Source organism: Scomber scombrus, chromosome 2 (genome assembly GCF_963691925.1).
Source record: "Scomber scombrus chromosome 2, fScoSco1.1, whole genome shotgun sequence".
In the NCBI taxonomy this organism is placed as follows: Eukaryota; Metazoa; Chordata; class Actinopteri; order Scombriformes; family Scombridae; genus Scomber; species Scomber scombrus.
Genome location: NC_084971.1, coordinates 13,078,941 through 13,100,538, shown reverse-complemented (window position 1 = coordinate 13,100,538; position 21,598 = coordinate 13,078,941). Strand labels below are relative to the sequence as shown.

The 21,598-nt window shown below is 40.1% G+C and overlaps 1 protein-coding gene across 4 annotated transcripts in view; it reads left to right on the top strand.

Annotated features, from left to right (window-relative positions):
- The window catches only part of add3a (adducin 3 (gamma) a), a 105,514-nt gene that overhangs the window by 46,389 nt on the left and 37,527 nt on the right, over nucleotides 1–21,598 (top strand). For 2 of the 4 annotated variants that reach the window (XM_062428067.1, XM_062428064.1), the window contains exon 1: nucleotides 16,909–17,301. The exons of the other annotated variants lie outside the window; for them this stretch is intronic. The gene's annotated coding sequence lies outside the window, so the exon portion shown is untranslated. Of the gene's footprint in view, nucleotides 1–16,908; nucleotides 17,302–21,598 lie in introns of those variants that run through there. 4 annotated transcript variants of the gene reach the window in all.

Genomic DNA, 21,598 nt, shown 5'->3' with positions numbered 1-21,598 from the left:
TCAATAAAGTATTTATCTATCTATCCATCTATCCATCAATCCATCCATCCATCCATCCATCCCCTGTGAAAACCCCAACATAAAGGGGAGGCTTCTCAAGCCACTTCAATATGGTCAGTTTTGGTTCTTTTGAGGCAGCATAGCAGCTTTAAGGGAGCAGCAGCATGCTTCAGCATTCAGCTGTGGCGGTTGTCACACAGTTCACCCATGCCTCGAAGTTTTCCTTCCTGATTGCATCACAAGGTCTAGGTCTCCGTGGCAACTGTGAGTCATATAGCACGCTGGTTGTCAGGAACAATGCATTGCCACAATGATACACTGCTACTATTTGGATATCCTTTAAGCTCTTCCTGACGGGGAAGGATGGCAGTTTGTGTGTGCACTGGTGTGTGAGTGGGAATAAGAAGGAAACAGCTGGACCCACATGTACAAACACACAGAGAAATGGTCATCCACATCCATACAGCTGGGAATGAAGATGAAGTCATTAATACATTTGTGCAGAATCGTATTTGGTTCTGTTGTTCAATTTTACCAGGTGTGGGGTCTTTTTTGCAAATGTTGAGTGAATTAATGAAAAAGAGTTAAAATTTGATGAAATCATTTATCTTCCTCCACTTTGTCTTTGCTATTACGACCAAAAAGTGCAATGGTGTCAATGAAAATATCATATGAAACAGCTAGAGCCATCATGTGATAGTGGGAAGATTTTCATTTGATTTGCTATTTGATCTTGGTTCTGAGAAAATTGTAATTTTATAGTAATTATTGACGCAGTGTCACTTAAGTTTCTCCTGATATAAGTAATTCTCTACTTTTTCCTTCTTTAGCTCTTCTCTCAGCATTACATTTGTCGGTCAATAAAGCATGAATGATTTCTATACATTTGCATGGGTTGTAGAAAAACAGATGAACAATGGTGACAGGAAGAAAGAATGCAGAGTTTGGCGAGATGAAGAGAAGGTGAAGAAGAATGCAGAGAGCAGAAAGGATGTGAAAAAGTAGATGGGCAGAAGGAGAGGATGAAAGGGCATCTGTGAGGCCCAGGCTCTGGAGTATTTTTCTCCTCCTTGGTGGTCTAATTATCTGGAGTCCATATAGACCAGTGAAGCCTTCCACTATGATTCTGGTGGAAAGAGGCAACACTGGTATTTGGCCTTATTCAGGTTCATGTAGAACTCTGCTGATCAGGGGTTCATGAATGAAAGCTCTGCAGCAGTATGGCGCTGAAATATCTTTGATGTTGAAAGAGAATTTCCTACAGTTGATGAAATGACTCCTCTGAATTGAAGTATGCTTGCTCAGTGGTCAGAGCAATCAGGACGCAGACAATTGCACATGAATGCATGCAACACAAGAACACACACACACACACACACACACACACACACACACACGGTTCAACAGAAAGTTGTGACTTCTGGCTTTGTGCCACTGTCCCCCTGCTGGATCCCACATCCTGACAGGAAGCTTGTCCTTCCTTCACACACACATATGCACACACACACACACACACACACACACACACACACACACTTTTATGTATGTGTGTGTGTGTGTGTGTGTGTGTGTTTAAAAAGGGGGCGAAATGCTCTGAAACTCTGCTGGATGCTCAATCGAACAACCACTAAATAACAGTGATAAGGAGACAGAGATGAAAAAGCATGAATAGAATTAATTACACAGACCACAAATGAGGGGAAATGTTGCCTAAATTGTAACAAGACCTCTTTGTATACAGCTCTGTCCCCATGCTGAGGGCCTGGCATGCCAAAAACATCACACCAATTATTGTGAACTACTGTCTTCTAACTAAGATTGGCCAGGATTTGGATGATCGACGACCTTCAAAGCAAAACATTGTGATGGCCGATGGCATCGGCGGGGGGGGGGGGTGCCTGACAGCCATCGCCGATGGACGATGGCCAACCCTACTTCTAACAGAATCAAGATCTTATTTGTGCTGAACTTTACAAAGCAATTAGGGGGCAATTTAAGATGGCAATTTGATCAGATGTTCATGTCACACAAATATAATTCTTCAATGAGTTACACCAGCTAAAAATATTGTGTTTGCTGATTTCCAGACTTTAAAGTTCGCACTTTGGTGCTATGATGTAGATGTGAACTCGCGGTACGGTCAGTACAGCCTAGCATCCCTGTGTTGGATGTGGTTAAATGTTAAAGTGGAACAGGCTTGAAATTACCTGTCAGAAGAGGTCAATGTCGGCTGACATTATTTTTCTGATTTAAGCTAGCAATTGACAAATGTATTCTTGAATAACTGATTAATCATTAACCCAAAGTGGCAAAGTGCATGTTTAGTTTAAAACCAAAATATATTCAATTTATCGTGATAGAAAACAAGAAAAAACTGAAATAAGAACAGTGGAAAATGAATTTCAGGTATGTATTTTTTCTTGATAAATTATTATTTGATTGTAAAAATAGTAAAAATCAAATACATTTTCTTTCGAACAATGTATTGTTTTATTTACTGAGTTGTCAACTCAACTTTTCAAAATGTGAAGGTATTCCTTTAAAGAAATACTGGATATTTGTTGGCAACAAGTGCCATGATTTGTCACCAATGTGCTTGCTGGCACAACACAAACACTTGTACTTTTGAATACTACTACAGGAACCAGTTAACTGGACTTCTTTCCTCTTCAAAGCTGGCATTCTTTTATCTTCTGCCATGTTTGCTGGACTGCGATGCTCTGTGAATGAACTGTTGATGAAGCGAGGAAGAACCCCATGAGCCAGTGCAGCAAGATGCCTGACCTTCTGGATGTCATCAGCATCAGTTGCTGCCACTTTCCTTTCTATGATGGATGCTTTGTATGGATTTGTGTCGCAACCCCCAAGGCTTGAGCCTGACAGATCCGGAAATATGGAGGGACTCGCTCACACACACATACACACTGCAGATGCTCTTTTTTCCCTCTGTTCTAAAAGCATGTCATTGAGTGGTCAGATGTGATAGAAGAGGTCAGAGCAAAGAGGAGCGACAGTGACTCACTGAGAAGAACTCTGCTTGTTTCTTTTCCTGTCGTGGTAGAGACATGCTGAGATTTTCTTTCAGATAAAACAAAAACTTGTCTAAACCCCATGGTGAAATTCCAGTAAGTCAAGACCACCCAAATGATCTTTACCCCACATGGATCCAAGCTGTACTCCAGAAAGTCTTGCCCAGAGACCAGCTTTTGGGACTTTAATACAACTGTTGATGCTGTTACTCTTATCAGTTATCCAAAAAGCTTCTAAATTTGTCCTAAAGTTGCTTCTAAAGTGTTGTTGATTAATCAACCAATTGTACATTTAGATCCTGGTTGACTGTTTAGTTATTTAGTCATTTTCATGGTCTTTTGTTGTGGGAAATGAGCTAATACTGGTGTCTTGTCGGGTACATGGTGTCACTATTCAGCAGCGTCCTTATTATTTCATATTACTATGGAGCTCTTTGCTGTCAGGTGCACTTTAACACCACATATTGACAAAAGCAGTAGGCAGTGGTGATCTTGGTTGAGTTCTAAGATAGTTGCCATAGTGCAGTGACCTTAAAAACACTCAAAAACATGTACAGATAATCTCTGATCACGTGTAAGGCCTTCCGTGGCTCTGTGAATGTTCACTACCCCTGTTTCAGCCTGTCTCAACCTAGACGGCTCATCAAGATAAGTAACAGTTGTTATGGCGAGGATGTAACTGAGTGGAAAGAGGGCAACATTAGTAACTTAATGCTTCAAATGCCTGTAGGTGAAAAGTAGCATATCTGTAGGTGTTCCATCATGTAACAAAACTACGAGTCAACAGCCATGCTAGGTCTCTGCTCTCTGTGAGGTAGTTATGCACAGTGGTGGTTTGAGCGAAATGCTAACAGGCTCACAATGACAATGGTCAACGTTGTTGTTTATCAGGTATAATGTATACCACATTAATTTAGTGTTTTAGTATGTTTGTTTTGTGCTAATTAGCAAATGCTGAAAGTACAGCTGAGGCTGATGGGAATGTAGTGTTTTTGCTATAGACCTATTACTAAGTAATTTATTTGTACACGCTTGATTAAAGGTAAGTTATCATGAATCATCATGAGAGGGAAATTATTGTTTGAAGTCATTTTTATGACAGTCCATCCAATAGTTGTTGATTACACTCTGAGCCACGAATGTCAACTTAAAGGTGGCACTGGGGGAAAAGTCAGGGGACCACCAAAGTCAGTAGGAACCATAAATGTCTGTGCTAGATTTTATGGCACTCCATCCAATAGGTGTTGAGAGATTTTCAATCTGGACCAAAATGAGGGGCCAATCAACAGACTGACATTGACATCCCCAGAGCCACGTTATAGCATGGCTAAAGATTCAGCTGTAGTGGTATATTCTCAACATTTTTTTAAATTTAAAAATGTCTGCTGGAGAAACAATGATTTTTATTGTGGTCCCAGTGTCAAACCTGGTTAATAACTGCCCTTTTCATACGGCAACAGTGAAATACATGTGTGTTTTTTTAATCTTCCAAAATAAGTGCCCATAGTTTAACCCATAACCTTTCACCAGGCACAGCAAAGTCGCACATTTTATCTGGGCAGGATGGCCTTTCCAAAACACAGAAGAAAATACCAAGACTCTAAGTGGTCAGAGGTTTCTTCACCTAACAAAACATCTAAATGCCAGCATCCTTTTAATGTGCGGATGTGGGCGTTTTCAATGTAGATTGACCTTGGAAATTGCTAAGCCTCAATAACTGGCCTTTACTTTGATGCAAAGCTGCTTGTCTATTATTGGTTTGTTCCCTTTTCTGTTTCTGGAGCTCAAAGGTGAAATGAAAAGGCCTTTTGGTGGGACTGGTGTCTATGTGGTCGGTTGTGTTCAGGGTCTGACCTGTGTAGTGTGATGGAGTAGGCCCATGGAATACTGGTGGGATGAGATTAGTTCACAATTCCTGTCTGTTTGGGAAAGACACGTCTAAACAAGAGAATCTGGCTTTAAATGTGTTGTTTTTAGGTTTGTTACAACATTTAAAGCTGGATTTAGGAATACGAAGCATGGTTTTGCTTTAACACATTCTAGGACTGTTGTGGGGAGGCATGAGCGCTTACTTGTTTGATGCGTGTGATCTTTTTTTTAATGTCTCTACCACAACATAGAGCATTCATAAAGTGAAACATATGCTGCTGCAGAATTCCATGTGATGTCCTCTACTGCTGCCTTCATCTCACTTTTAGTTTTTGCCTCACTGTCTTGGTTTCTCGCTCTTTTCTGCTGGGGTGGGGTCAACACATACACACACTGTTTGTTTTGAGTTGCCATAGAAACTCATGTGAGTGTGTGACTATTGGTGAGCTCATGGCCCTGTGTGTGTGTGTTTGGGTGTGATGGGGCTGCAGTTCTGCTTCATGCATAATGACCTCATCCAGACACAGACCCTGACATATCAAATCTGACTGCTTCCTCGGATTGTATAATTGACAGTCCCAAACACACACCAGCTCTCTGGCCAACGCCCCCTCAGTGTTGCACAGGGCTCACATGCTCAGCAACAATAATAAAACTCAGTTTCACAACAGGAACAATGCATGATTGCTTGATAATTTCATTTCATATTGTGCGTAAATGTAGAATTAGATTTGTTCGACTGGAATTCTGGTATCAGACGTCTCTTAAAAAAAGGGAAACGGAGTTCATGAACTTATAGTGAACCCTCGAACTTTAGAGCTCTTCGTGTAGTGTATATTTTGTATTTCAATGTTTCATATTGTTACAAAACTACTCCCACTCCCACCTTATCACCCGGGGTCAAACACTTGACGTTCCTCAGCTGCTAATCTTGGATAGTGTGAAAATGTGGAACACAGCCCATCTGTTGATGTGTATTTATTATAGCTCAGAGTCAAGTCAGTGGTAAGAAATCCTTTCCACGTGGAAAAGAGTGCTGCTTTCTCCGAGGGTGAAAAATTCTGCTTCATTTCACAAAGACTGTTGGAAGATCTCTTTTCCCCCAAAGCATAAATGTACACAGTTATTAAGGGCCCAATTATTGATCCACCATGTGACTGTGGTCTTCCACGAAAAGTCCCATAGTCACTGTAAAACGACCACATTCAGAAACACTGCCACATTGCATGCTTGAGATGACAGACTCCTCTGTTGGTGTCAACTCTATTAATAAGCACAATTTCCATAACTCTGTTAAATATAGCAGGGGGAAAAATCGGTTATATTTGAACTATAATGTTTGGCCAATATTGGCCCGTCACAGTTATATGGGTAATATATCACTATTGGCATATATGTCATTTGATATGCGCAGACATATATGTATGTGTGTGCATATACGTGTGTGTGTGTGTATGTATATATATATATATATATATGTGTCATTTTGGACAGTTAAGTTTATTGTTATGTAAGATATCATGCCTCCATTACATGTCTTTGCCACGGTGCCAAAAGTGTTTATTACCACATTTAGGGAATCTTTGCAAAAATGTGTGTTTCTATGTAAATATAAAGCATATCAGCTATTGTATTTATCAATGTTTTGTACTCCCTAATATCGGTATTGGCCCCAAAAGTCCAGTATCAGTCAGGATTTTAAAACATGATCACCAATCCCATTACATGCAACTTAAGTCCGATGAATAGTAGATCTTTCATATTGGAATATATAAATAACTGACTTGATCATTTTCCCGACCATATTCCCATCTGAAAGGTTGTTTCAGGCAGCTCAAGCAGCATAGCACAGAAATCCCCCAAAGCTGGAGGGTTAATTTGCCTATCAATTCCCACATGTCAGTTCAGGCAAAGTGTGTGCTCACATGGGCACAGATTGTTGTAGCGAGATTAGCATGGAAACCATTTGCCTGGCTTGAAAATGAACTGCAAAGCTTCACAGCGCCACAAACTAGCTTCCTTAAAGTTGCTGCAGCCACATAGCCACATATTTATTTATTCCCCAACATACAAATGAATTTTCCTTCCAAAATTAAATATTCACTGTTAATGTAATAGCGACACAGTCCTCATCGGTGCCTCACTGCACAGCTTTTGCCCCTGAGACTTCAAAAATAACTCAGCTATCTGTTGGAAATCCAGGACAGGAATGTATTCTTACCCTGAGCTGCAGGGACTCTGTATGAGCTACTGCAGCACAGATATCTCTCCACGGATCTTGTAAATATGAAAAAAAAGGTTATGAAAGCTTCCTCTGCACAACTTCCATGCTCACAGCCAAAGAGATACTGCAGATTTGGTTCATGAAAACTGGATCTTGATTTTAATGGCATGAATTGTCATACATGACTATACTGACAGGTAGAGTGATTGAGTTAACACATTTTATGAATAAGACAGTTTCCAGAGTCCCCAGCCCATACAGCTCCATATCATGATTCAGGTGAGAGCAACTGCTTTCCCGTACAGTGCTTGCACAGTATGTGTAAGAAATGTGAACATGTGAGGTAGCAGATTTGCTTTAAGGCTTACATCAAGTTGATCTTAATGATGTGAAGTGACTGATCAGCAAAGGAAAAATGTTGTTTGGAGTTAACAAGAACTGCTATAAGTTTCTTTAACACTAAATCTTGTTTTCCCTGTGAGCAAAGCAGCTCAGCCAGGTGTGTTCATCAGTGGTCAGTACTGCTATTGTTGAGCTGAATCTACCGGTCTGAATGATGAAGAGATTTACTTAGCCCCAGTTTATGATTTGAATCTTCAACAGTCACCACAAAAAAAAAAAAAAATCTAAGTGTTTTGGTTTATGGAACCGTCAGAGTATAATAAAGTTTAATAAAGTTTTCTAATCTAATCTAAAATTATATTGTGTTGTGTAGCCATGAAGCAGCAAGGGCCGTTCAGCTGTTTAGCCTCTGCCCGACTGTAAAACCGGCGTCTGGCAGTTAGGACATACGGTAGCAGTTAGCAGCTGTGACTCCCGGAGATGGATTGTTTTTGTTTGCATGGTTGAAGCAACAGGGGCTTGTTAAGCTGTGTCTGTGGCTCTGTCATTACCAGCTATAATTATACGCCGATTAGCAGGATCGCAGTGTGTGTGTACAGTATGTGTGCATGTGGTATTTATAAATTTAACTTATGTAATCAGTTTTAAATTGTCTTAAATTGCAGTAATATCAATGTCAGAATCAGTGTACTTAGCTGACCAATTAACTCAGACATTGACAGTGACATGACAACAGTGCTCAGTAATTGATACTTACAACAGAGACATCTTTTTTTTTTAACTCAGTCTGATGACTTTCCATGAAACTGTGCAGACATTTGCCATATCATGATATACATTTTGAAAAATATTCCTATTAGCATTGTAACAGTGATTTCAGCCTTCTCCCACAGCCACAGTGGATAAAGCTTTTTTTAAGCTTTTGTTTGTATGACCTTACCAAAAATGGTCTTTGATGGGGATGAATCAAGGTTTTATCATCTTTTCTCACTTATTTCAGCTTTGTACAAGGACTCCATGCTTCCTAAACCATTTAATAACCATTTAGAAAAAAATCAGCATGACCATCACTCTAATTGCCTACTGAAAACCTTAATAGCCCTGAGTGTCACCATAGATATACGGCCCATAGCTAAATATCTCATCCTGTATATTGTGTCTTCATTGGCACACACACACACACAGACTTAGAGTAGAACATCCATGCCCACAGGAACACACCCCCCAGGTTTGAAGGTCGTTGGCTGCTTTCATGCTCGCTCAGCGACTTTCAGTGCCAAACATAAAAGTGGGCAACCACCTCCTTTCATAGCTTTGATTCAGAGGAACTGGCGCGTGGGAAGTACTTTTGTGTCTCCTGAAAGCTTGTGTGAGTTGCAGTACTTGGGCTTTCATGTCATTCAGAAGTCCTGACTGCCAAGCTTGGACTTTGAAATAGACGTTCAAAAATGTAACATCTGCTTTGAACTTCTAAGGTGAGTTTGAACTGTCCCAGACTCATTCACAGTTGTAGCTTGCTGCTGCTTCAAGCTGTATCCGGCCACTGACAGGAAATTTCTTTTGACATGTGCTAAATTTGGTCCCACTGGCTTTTTTCCCACTCTGACCTCTGCAGGTCAACGTGGACTCGAAATTTTTTTTGATGTCTTACCTTAGAGTATCCCCTCTTCTCCATCTTTTCGATATCCATTCTTGAATCACCATTTACATTTTATAAAGTAAACTAAACTCATTAATGGATCACGTGTCAACATAAAATCCCACTGAACATAAAGATGTTAAAAACTGAGGAAATTTTATAGTAAACTATTCTTTCTGATTCTCTATTGTATGACATTCTGTTGTCAGCAGGGAGTAGAAAAGGTGTGTGTGTATACAGTATGTCGTTATCTGATATGCAAGCCAACAGGAGGGTTGCTCTGATTGTTATGGGAGTGACAGCAGTGCACAGGTATGGTAGGCTCTGTTAAGAATAGGCCTCCCTATGCGATATACAGGACAGATAAAGACTTGCACATGAATGAACACTGGCTGGAAACCTGATTCCTGCACTTCATGACAGGTATTGTTGTCACTTAGTTTTCTGTTTTAAAGTCGAGGCATGGAATGTGTTGCAACGCTGTTTACAGGAAGCGAAAGCTTTGGCCAGTTGTAAGAACTTAACATAAATAAATCTTTCACTGAATCTTACTCCATTTTTTAAACAGGAAATAAAACGAATCAATTATGCATTCATGAGAATTTAAACAGAAGCTTATCTCAGTCCATTTAGTGATCTGTTGTGTCCACAAGAAAGATAAGAAAAGACTAGCTTGATTAGTTACCTGGATAATCCACAAACACTGCTGCTCACACACATCCAGTACTTCAAATGTCACATGTAGTTAAGTGACGTGATGTACTGTGAAATGTTGCCCATGGATGGGCTAGGCTGGGCTGATGGTTGAAAACACCAATGTAGTCTATATAGAAGATCAGATGAAGCAAATTGGCCTCAAAATGTCACATGTACATGTAGGTTTTTATAAATGTATACACCTAGTAAACAACTTTCAGGCTATTGTTGTGGAAATGTCTTTGTGAAACTAAAAGTATAAAACTAAAACTGTCAGAAGTGAAATTTAACCAAGTGTCAAATATGACCAAGACAAATAAAAGTGAGTTGAAATTAACTGGTTATCAGCTGTTTTCATTTTTATTACAGTTTGACCTGCTCTAAATTTCCCACAGACAAACACAGTAGATCCTAAGCAATCTGTCACCAAAGTGCTTTTCGTTCAACTTGACCTGGAATAGCACATTTGACTGAGGCGATGACTGGGCGGCAATTTCCTATTGTCACTTCCAGGGGTCGTTTCATCTCCATCAACAGAGGAAATGAGGGAGAAATGACTCATTTACAAATATACTTTGCTCGCCCTCATCTGTCTCTGGAGAAGTCTGTTATCTCTCAACCTGAGCCACGAGGCAGAGGCAGACGTCCCTGGTCATGCTTAAATGCATCCTTGTAATGGCGTGTTAACATACATGTACTCTTTGTCTATATGTGTGTTGCCTCTTTATGCTAACTAACGCAGCAGCTCAGACAGTAACAGCTCTGTTCGCTCTGATCGCTCCAGGAAGTGAATCTGAATGCGTCTCAGTGCGTTAAACATTAGCTTCTCTCTAGACGCCTCTTCAGCTCTCAAATGTGGATTAGTAGCTACTTAGGATCACTCCCATACAAGCGTAAAACTAGACAGGCTGTTAAGAGCCGGATAAATAGCGGAGTGACAGCTTTACAGGTTTTCTGTGTGTGTAGGTGTGTTTGTGTGTCTACACCAGGTGATGCGACCTTAGGCTTTTTTTCCAAAAAAAGGATCAGGGTCACAGGTGGCTACATTGCAACACCCACTACCACCATAAAGGCTGATGACAAGAACACAAAGAAACCGTGGTTGTTTTCATTACATCTGCTTCTCTTTTATTCATAAACATAAAAGGAACACAGGTATTTGTTCCACCTGCTGTTGCTGTACTTTTTGTACAACTGGTGATGAAGAAGTATAACTTTTCATTTTCTAATGGATGGGAGTGATGGAAGTCATCGCATAACAAGTTCTGCTAAAGTTCAAACAATGCACAGAATTGTAAACCTCCTCCAACCGTGCGTGATTATCTGTGTGTACCCAAACACATCAATTTTATTTAATTATTTTTATCCTTGCAGGGCAGCCTTGTTCTTGTTTAAAAACATTGATGTTATTTAATTTATTTTTATCCATACTGATCTTGTTTGCAAGTGTGTCAATTAGCTCTTGTCTTACAGTATTGAATATTTTTTTGATTTTGGACTGTTGGTCGCACAAAGCAAGACATTTGATTACATCAGACTGTGCTTCAGAAAACTGCAATGTGCTGTTTAAAGACAACATGATTAATCGAGAAAATGAATGTCAGATGAATTGGTAATGCAGATAATTATTAGTTGCATTATCATTTAATCTGCAGATGATTTTCTCAATTAATCAATTAATCGTTTTGATAGTTTTCAGTATAGTATGACATGACCATTGTACATTTTTAGAGCTCAAGATCACATCCTCAAATCATATTCAATTTTCTATCACGTATGACAGATGTAACTTTCAAATTTGAAAAGCTTCAACTTCCTTTAAAAATGACTAAAAAATATGATTCAGTTGTGAAAATATTTGCTCAACCAGATTTTAACATTATAAATAAAGTAAAAAAGAAAAATATATATATCTGGCAGTAAAGTTTAGCAGCAGTGTGACATCATTCAGCGACTCATTGTACTGACCAATCAAAGATCTACAATTGTGCTTTCCTGGTATGTTACATTTTAAACATGAACAGGGTATTTGTACTATATTGTGTCGTAAAATAGTGTTTGGCCATCTGATATGCTTCAAACTCCTGGATCTTTGACTCTAACCAGCTTTCCTGGATTGTATATCATTGTTGGAATATGCCCCCAAAAATGCAGCCCTGTTGCATTTTTCTTAAGACAGTGCTGTTTCTGGTCTAAATTCCTATGAACGTTAACCCTTGGCAAACTTCTCAATGTGCTCTTTTGGCTTGCTTGTCCTAAATCTCCCCTCTACGTTGACTCACAATGCAAAGTGGTGTCATATATGAACTGACAAGCTGTCGCTAACAGTTATTTTGGAGGCCGCCATGTGGCTCTATACTGTTCACCAGGGATCAACTTGACCTCTCTGTCATGTGGGAAAATGGCGTTTGAAGTAAAAGTAGTCAAAACAAACCTTGCAAAAAAAGAAAAGAAAAAACTTCTCTTATGTCAGTGGGATTGCAGCACAACCATTAACTGGACGAGTTGTATTTTCTCAAGCATTACTTCATCTGTCAGTGTCCCACTGTGGGGTCTCTATGCTGGTCGGCCATTTTTTTTCTGTTCTTGGGGGGAAAAGTACAGAGGTCTTAATAATGAACTCAAGTGTTTGTGCATTCCTGAAAAGTTAGCATCAGTGAATGTGCTCCCTCGCTCTGCTCCTGTTACTGCTCGCCATTTGGTGGGAAACGCTGATAGCAGTAAATAGATAGCAGCATGCATTTAGCCCAGCAGACGCTCAGGTCTTCCTCTCCATTGTGTTTTGTTTTTGTCCGCAGCTTATCACAGGGGTCAAGGAGGGGTGATGTCAGCAGAAGTATGGGATTACTTAAGAGCACGGTGTGCAAAGGATTCATTAATCATCATGCATGATAACAGTTGTGTGGAGACGGCAGAGTATCAAGCACACATTTTACCGCCTGGGTTTAGTCTAACCCTGCCTGTATTGTGTCACATGAGTCAACTTAAAGAAATAACAGTAATTTTGCTTGCTACAAGGCCATGATTAGGTATCGTTGGGAGACAAGCCTACAGTTATCAGTGAGACATCGCTGCTTGGACACTGTCCTGGGACTGTTCCAGTTTGATGGGTTGTTTCTGCTTTAAGCACCCTTCCCACTCATCATGTAGCCAAAACAAAGAGCGAGTTTAAATCTCCAAAGCAGTGTCAAGGTTTCTGACTTTATTATCTACAAATGTTTAACAGTTGTGTAAATTCCCGGTAAAGACAGGAGAGTGTTGTAATGCTGAGCCACAAGATTCACTCTCCAGATGTTTTATTTGGTTGCAGTTATGGGTCATGCAGTAATGAGTCATTTGAACATTTTTTTATTTTCTAATCATAGACTAACAATCTCATAATCATATAGTACATGAACAGCAGGTGACATATCTTGTGTTGCGTATCTTTAGTAGAACATGTCTTCATATCATGACCTGTGCATGGGATCTGTCTTGCATTAAGTGGCAGCATTGTGCAGGAAGCTCTGTTTCCCTGAGTCAGGCCTGGCAGTGGCAGCTGGGGATGGTGTGTGTGTGTGTGTGGATGGGAGTTGGGTTTGCTGAGTGATGCACCAACATCCCCAAGGAGGGATGGAGGGGGACCAGCCTCCTTTCTATGCCAGCCTGCACTTGGCATATTCACTGCAATGCGGATGAGAATACTGTGTGCAGAGTGAGGGCTGGCCAATACACAAACACTAAAATATTTTACCAATCACATTTAATCATTTCAGTGTCAATATATAACATTTTATTGTATTCATCACTATTCCACAGCAGTGACAGCATTGAAAGGAAATGAGCAACCTTAAAGTTGCCAAAGCAAACATGAGACATGAGACTTTATTCAGTTATTTACAGTAGAGTTTAATTTGTCGGGTGTATCATGTAAAATCTGCAGGTTTTGATTCCCATAAATCAGTTATTCCACAGATTTTAGTGATCATCTTCATCCTTCATCCAGATTGGAGAAACTAAACAGTGAAATCTGCCGTCGGCATTTGGCTAGGCTGAAAGTAGACTCATCAGATGCGCTTAAAGTGTGTTTTTCCCCACTTTCAGCACCAAGACAAATAAGCAAATGTTTAGTGAACTGAAAAGGGTTTACTTCAAAATCCCCAGTCTGAAATAAACAGTCTCTCCAGCTATTTCATACAGAGAGGAGGCGTTTTCTGTAAGCAGTGCCTGCATTTTGTAAGCATTTTTTCTAATGTAATTTCATAGGCCAGCAAGTAATTCCCAAGAGAGCATTATTTGTGTTGAAGACACAGTTTGTCGGAAGAGACGGTACTGTTGGTCATGTGGTGACAGCAGGGTGATACCTCTTGTTTGTTGGTACAAACCAGCTGCAGCCCCCTTGAGCAAACGCTACACTGATTTCCTCCTCAGCCATGTGATGCCGTTTCAAGGGATCAGCCTGTTTTACATTCCCTTCAGTACCGTGTGTGTGTGTGTGTGTGTGTGTGTGTGTGTGTGTGTGTGTGTGTGTGTGTGTGTGTGTGTGTGTGTGTGTGTGTGTGTGTGTGTGTGTGTGTGTGTGTGTGTGTGTGTGTGTGTGTGTGTGTGTGATAATGGACTGTGAAGTAACTGATATTGTGAACCCGCCATAATGTATCTTATAATGGGTTATTATTATATATATGTATGTAATTTTAACAGTAAAATAAACTGATGCGAAAATATTTAAACTTCGAAGATTAGCACATTAAATGCAATATATCACTATATAGAATCTGTTCAAATCATTACATTTGTGTATAATTTCAATATTATAGCACTCAGCTGTGGTATTAAGCTCAGCCAGTATTAGTAGTATAGTAGCTGAGAAGGTTGCAATGTGTTACAGGTTCACCTCGAATGTGTTAATAGTCTCCTATGCCAAACTGTCAATCACAGAGTCCCTCTCATTTTAACTGTTGGCTCAGAGTGACTAAGAGGCACACTACACATACCTGAACACTTAGAATAATCCTGTTTGTCTTCACTCACTCATTCTCATAAACATTATGTCATACATACTTAGCTAATTAATTTTTTCTTCTTGCCTGAACTCGTACACTGTGTTGTCTAGCTTGAACAGGTAGAATTCACCAATTTGCACTACAGCATTGAAAGCATCATACCCAAACAGCTGGTTTGAACTGATAGCAGGATTGCACAAAAGAATGCTTGATTTTGTCATGCCAATTGTCATGTTGGCAGGTTTTCAACTTCAGAGCAGATCATCAGATAGGTTGAGCTTGGCGTCTGTTCCGGCCAAGTTGTAACATTTTCTCTTCAAGGAGCCTAAACAAAACCACTGATGATCTCAGGTGATGGCAGTCAGCACGCACTGCTATTTGTTGTTGCCCGAAAGCTCTCGGCCAAGAACCTTTGGCACTAAAACCTGCAGCTCTACTCGCATGAGTTGGAAGTTTATGTTTTATGACAGGAGTCTCAAGTCATAAATGAGATAGTTACATACTTTTACAAGACAGTTCAAAGTTAAAAATGAATGGTACTAAAAGAGACATTTGGTAATTCAGACACCACTTGCACTAAGCCAAGAAAAACAGTAACAATATCCACGATATTTTAGGCATTTAGTTGTGTTTAAATTATGTTCACTTTAGGTTGACTTTTCAAAAACATTATGCATCACACCTTTAAGGCTGCATGCCTTGTTTGTTTTTATTTTGTATGACTTGTGTATTGGACCATATCCAAGTATTACAAGGGACAATGTGTGTTGTGTTTGTCTGTTGGTGGTCCTGCCATGATGAAGCAACAGGTAGTAGAGTAGAGTAAGGGACCCTCTCTCATCTGGAGCACACAGGTACAAACTTCCTGTTTCTGTTCTCAGTATACATTATACTAAAGTGTCCTCAATGATCAAATTTGTTTGTTTTTTGTTGTTGTTTTTTTTACTTCTATAATCACACAGTTTGCATTTAACTTCTCTTTTCACTTAATCATAGCTATGCTTGAAGGCCAGTGGACAATCCAAAACAGTGATTGGGCTGAACATTAATTCACTTTTATCGGTTATCGGTGGTATTGTATTCTGACAACATGATCATATTATGTTACTGTTGTCTATATTAATGTTTTTTTTATCAAAATGCAAAATTGGTTTTGATGGTTTGATTTGTTGAAATGGAACACGGTTCATAACAGGAACCATTAATGTGCATATTTCTTATGTAATCCTATATATTATCATAAAAATAGTTGTATTGGCATAGCAACATTGGTTAACCCTTATCACCCAGCCCTAGTCATTAGTCATACTAACAGTTCACCATTAATGTGTCAGAGAGTAAAGTAACTGATTAACTAACACTGTAACTGTGTGAAGCTGGTCAGTAGAGAAGCAGCTTTTGTTAGAATAGATCAACAGAATAAAAAGGGGGGCGGAAGGCCTGGTTAAAGCTCAGAGTAAAACTCAAGTTCGCACAGTCAGAGGTTTGTTTCAGGCAAGACACTGAATTGCAAGCAGCTGTCATTTGGCTGACCCTGACCCTTGACTTGGGATGGGAGCGAGAATAAATAAATCATGATTTTTCAATCTGTCCTCTGTCTTTTTGAGGCTGTTGATTGTTCAGTGGGATGGGCCGAGGTGGCAGTAAAGGCCACGCAGTTTCTGCTACAGCAGGTTGTGTGGCTGCAGTTACAGACCGCCAGCCGGACTCATAAACACTGACCTTTACAGTCGCCTTTAGGGGGTGATTGGGGAATCAGGGGGCGTGAATGAGAGACATAAAGACAGAGAGAGAGAGACGATTGTGGAATGTGGGAGAGAGAACAGAAAGTGAATGGATCAAAGAAAAAAAAGAGACAAGAAAAAAAGACTACACAGAGAGAAAAAGAGAGAGAGAGAGAGCGCACAGGCGGGGGAGGAGGAGGGGTGATTAGTGTGTAAGCCTGAGCTCTGATTGGTCTAGTAGCCTGTATGTGTGTGTTTGCCTGGATCTGTGTGTGTCCGTATGTGTGTGTGTGTGTGTGTGTGTATGCTTGGAGCCAGTGGGCGGGGGATTAAGCCTGCATCACGTGGTTCCTTTAGCTTCTTTTCCACACAAACACACACCCTCATTCGCTGAGGGCATACAGACAGACACACACACACTCAGATCCTCTCACATACACACACACTCACAGCTGTTGATACTTCTCCCGCTGATGAACGCCGAGGAGCAGAGCCCGCAGGAATCTGGGAGAAAGCATATCTGCTGTTTGCCTGCAGCTCAACCAAAGAGCATCTATATGGAATATCTAGACGGACAAGTGGACTGACTGGTTTTTTACTGATCACTGCTTGGTACTCGCATTCTAACGCTCGTATCCCGCTCTTTCTTTCTTGTATTTCTCGCTCTGGAACTCAGTATTGGAATTTTAGCCCAGACAGTGAGCGACAGAGGAAAAATAGAGACATGTGTTTTGCCTCAGTTGCCTACTACTACTGCCTGTTATCTCCCATTCACTGACCAAGGAGGAAATACAAGGTTGGTTGGGCTTGGTTTATTTGTTTATATGCTGGTATCTTGTGCCAATACACCTGGGTAGCCATTTGGAATATATTGTTCAGGGATTTCATTCCTCTGGGATATATTCTTCTGAGGTAATCCAGTCCCTTTCATTTCTATAAAAAGAATCAAGCTTGTCTTCTTTTTTGTGTTCAAACAGGCTGCCGGTTACCATCACTAAAACTGATTTGTATTTTTAGGGGAATTCCTTGTTGGGCGATCACACGCTTCTGCACTATGAACACACTTGGCAGTAACAGTGCCGTGAGTGTGAGCACCAGTGAAGATTAGCTCTGGTTATTATCTCTAATGTGTACAACAGTAGAGCCTGTATGTGAAGGAAGACAGAGAATTAAAGGGTCACTGCAGCAGGTTTTTTTTTAAACATAAATAAATAACTTATAAAGAATGCTTATAAAAAGATTTCACCTTTTGTGTTGCAATGTGCAACAGAAACAAATTCTGGACTCCAATGGGGTTGCTCAAGGAACCCACTATTCCAACTTCAACCAGACGCTGCCATGTGTCCATCACAGATGACACAGATACTGGCACGTAGGTGGGCTCTGAAGAAGAGTTTCTCCGGCTCATAGTAAAGCTGCTGCTGGAGGATCTGTAAGCTGCTGAGACTTTGGCTCACGCACCGTCCTCCAGTTTCACTGCAAGATCTGTCACACAGGCATGTTTAGACAAGGAACACGCCCACCCCCCTGTTTGAGTGTGTATGTCTGTGCATGCGTGTTGCTTTACAGGGTTTACACTATTGGTCAGTGTGTGCGTATTTGTGTGTGAGTGTGGATATAATTAGCCAACATACAGATTCTTTCCTGGTATTGTTGCTGCTGGGGTTGTAACACAACCCAAAAGGCTGTTTGTTTATTTTTAGGGGTGGCAGCTAGTAGATACACAAGCAGCCATGCTTTGAAGCTTCCCCCAGGCACGATAAAGGTGAGTGGGTGGATGGTTGTGTGGCGGTGTTGCTGAGAGTCTTGTCTGGGGTGTTTGTTGATGCATGTGTGCACTGTATAAGACTTTAATCAGCATTAGTGTGAGTTTGTTTTTCTTGAATTTGCATGTGACAGGCATCTAGTACAAAATGTTTAGTGGCAGAAAATGAAATAAAGTCATTGAGAGAATGATGGACAGAGAGAGATAGAGCTGGAGATGGAGCCAAAGAATAGCAAGACAGAGAGATTAGTAGACGTAGGTTTCCAGATTAGCTGGCTGTCATCAGATGAAGATGGAGAGTTGTGGGTTGTATGAGACGCTGGCTTTTATCCAGCTCCAAATGTCAGAGGAGCACTTGCCATCATGGGTAAGCTCCCGTAATAGAGATAGAAGATGGAACTCATTCTTTCAGTCTCAAATTTTTAAAAAAGGATGTGAGTGCAGTCATGCATCAGTGTGGCTTCACTGAGGTCTCGCATGACATAACATGTTTGTTATTAAATATGTAATGTGCTTCCTCACAAGTGCAGAGAGCACTTTAACACAAATTAAACAGCTCAATTTAATTAATCTCGTCATGTAGTTAGTTACGGATTTAATATTAATTAGAGACAACTGATATGAGACACTGCCTAACATTTGTCATTTTAATTGGTGAAAGCAATGTTGGCTCTAAGAATGAGAAGTTGCTATCAAAATTTCAGTCGGTCAGCTGCGCACTCAAATAGTTTTTCACATTAACTCACTAATTTTCATGTAATGTAACAGAACATTCACACTGTGTTAAAGGCGAGCAGCGCTGCAACACTAGCAGGCGGAGGTGGACAGAGCTAACACAGCAGAGTTGACAGGCTTTATTTCTTCCAATACCGATCCTTTAAAATATGTCTGGACATCCCTAAAATCTTTACCCCTCAAGCATTAAGAGCCCATTGTTGTGTGGAAATGAAGGCCCCTGATCCACACAGCTATTCAAGTAACTCCTAGATACCAAAAAAAGCAGTCTTTGGTTTATAGCACTCTTTAAATTTTATAGATGAGAGTTTTCACGGACGGCTTCCCCCAAGATGAAGACAGCTTATGTCTGTAGAGCGGCTGAAAATGAGCAGGAGGGGGGCGGGTCACTAAAGGTCATGGGGTAAGAGGTTGTTGTCACCTTGCCTCGGGCTGCGGTCACAGTCTAGCACTCTTCAGTAAACACAGCCAGGCCCGCCTATCTGCCACAGATTAATGGAGTTTAAATCAATTACAATACGGCACTGTGCTCCAATTCAATATATTTGAAGGGCAACTTTGTTTCAAATATCCAGACACTCACTGAACTCAGTCTAAACTTCTGGCATTGTTGTGTAAGTTCAATGTGTGTCATTCAAGGTGTGTTTGGATGAAATCCTGAGAGGGCATCTGTTTTGAAGCATGACATTTGAATTATAAACTTTGATGCTGTAGTGCAAGGATTAGATTTCATTCTTATTGGATTAATTGTGCACTCTCTCTCTCTCTCACACACACACACAACCACAATCACTCACCCCTCAACGGTTGATCTCTCTGGATGTGACCACACCGAGAGGGTTTGGGACAGGGACAATGATCTATTGACAGAGACTAAGTGATGGCGGCAGCTCATACTGGGGGAGTTATGTGTCTGGTTGCAGAGCACAGATTGGCTTGTGTGTGTGTGTGTGTGTGTGTGGAAGGAGAGGCAGTGCTTCAAGGGAGGTGTGTAACTTTATTTTTGTTAAGGCTACAGCTGTTGCCTTCGGGCACACAGAATTCCACTCATTCAGCAGATTTCAGGCATTCATTTCTGCCGTCAATCACACTTTCACAGATAGATATGCTTTCCATGCCCAAGTGATTTTATACACTATATTCTTTTACCTTTTAAGTTTTGGACACTGGACTGGTTTTATCACCTTGACACTTCATTACTTTTAGTAATTGCTAATAAACATGATTTTTCACTCATGTTTCAGAAGTGTCCATGTGCTCTAAATCTGTTACAAGTGATGATAGTGAGAGTCGCAATGATTAATTGATTAGTTGCCAACTATTAAACCAGCAATTATTTTGATAATTGATTGATTGATCACTTTGAGTCATTTTTTAAGAAGAAAATTTCCATATTCTCAAATGTGAATATTTTCTGGTTTCTTTTGTTTTCTGTGAGCGTAAATTGAATCTCTTTGGGTTGTGGACTGTTGATTAGGACAAATCCTAATATTGGGCTTTTGGAAACAGATATAATAGGAAGTTAAATCTCTTTGAAGTCTAAATGATGCATCACAGCACCTTGTAGAATAACATACTGAATATTTATTTGTCTGTGGCTTTTTGCCAAACAAAATAAATTATATTTCTTCATCCTTATAACATTTCCTCTTTTGGTGTTGTAACAGTTCTTCATGGTCAGAAGAAAGGCTTAAAAAGTATTTAAATGAACACATTTATTTTGCAATTACTGTTACTACACATAAACAGCAGTGGGGTCTGTGGGACACCAAACAATGAGGAAATAAAGCCACAAGACCAAAAACAGAAGAACAAGTTAAAGAAATGAAGGAAGCGCGAGACAAAGATTGCACAGTAGCAACTGATTCCTCTGGTCTGCCTTCCTTTAAAGACATGTTTATATCATGATACTACTCTCATCACCAGTCTCTCAGACCTTGTTTTTATACCAGCCCATCTTGTGCACAGCTACTCAGTAAGCAGAACAGTGCAGGAGGATGAATTCAATATCAGGTTACATAACTCTGCACTGCCCGCCCAGCTGCCTCCAGTTAAAGACGATTTTTTTTGGCAGCTTTTATTCGTTACCATAGTATAAAACACAGCTTTAGTAGGGGGATCAGGTAGAGAGGAAAATAGGTTCCCCTGCGTTCTTATGGATTCTCTGCTTTAGAGATAACACCATATAGGAAATGCTGGCTATTTAAATGGATACTTTGGCATATTCACAGGAAAGCAAGCAAAACAAATTAGAGATGTAACATGCTCTCTTTTTTTTTCCTAAAACTTCTAACTGCATATTTGTGGTTTGCCGGTTCTAATTCCAGTGTAGAAAATGTCTGTCCAGAACTGAATGAAACCTTAACCACTAGACTGCTTAGTGTTCAGTGGAGGAAGCAGCAGTATTTGTATGAGGTAAATTTGATGTCTTAATGTTGGATAGCTGCTTTTATGTGGAAGCTTATGTTACTTATAATATCAGCTGCTACTGCAAAAACATTAAATAAAAAAGAATATAATAATAATAATAATAATAATGTAGTAATGGCTCATAAAATGTCCTAAAGTAGTGAAAAAGTCTTTTAAAACTGAT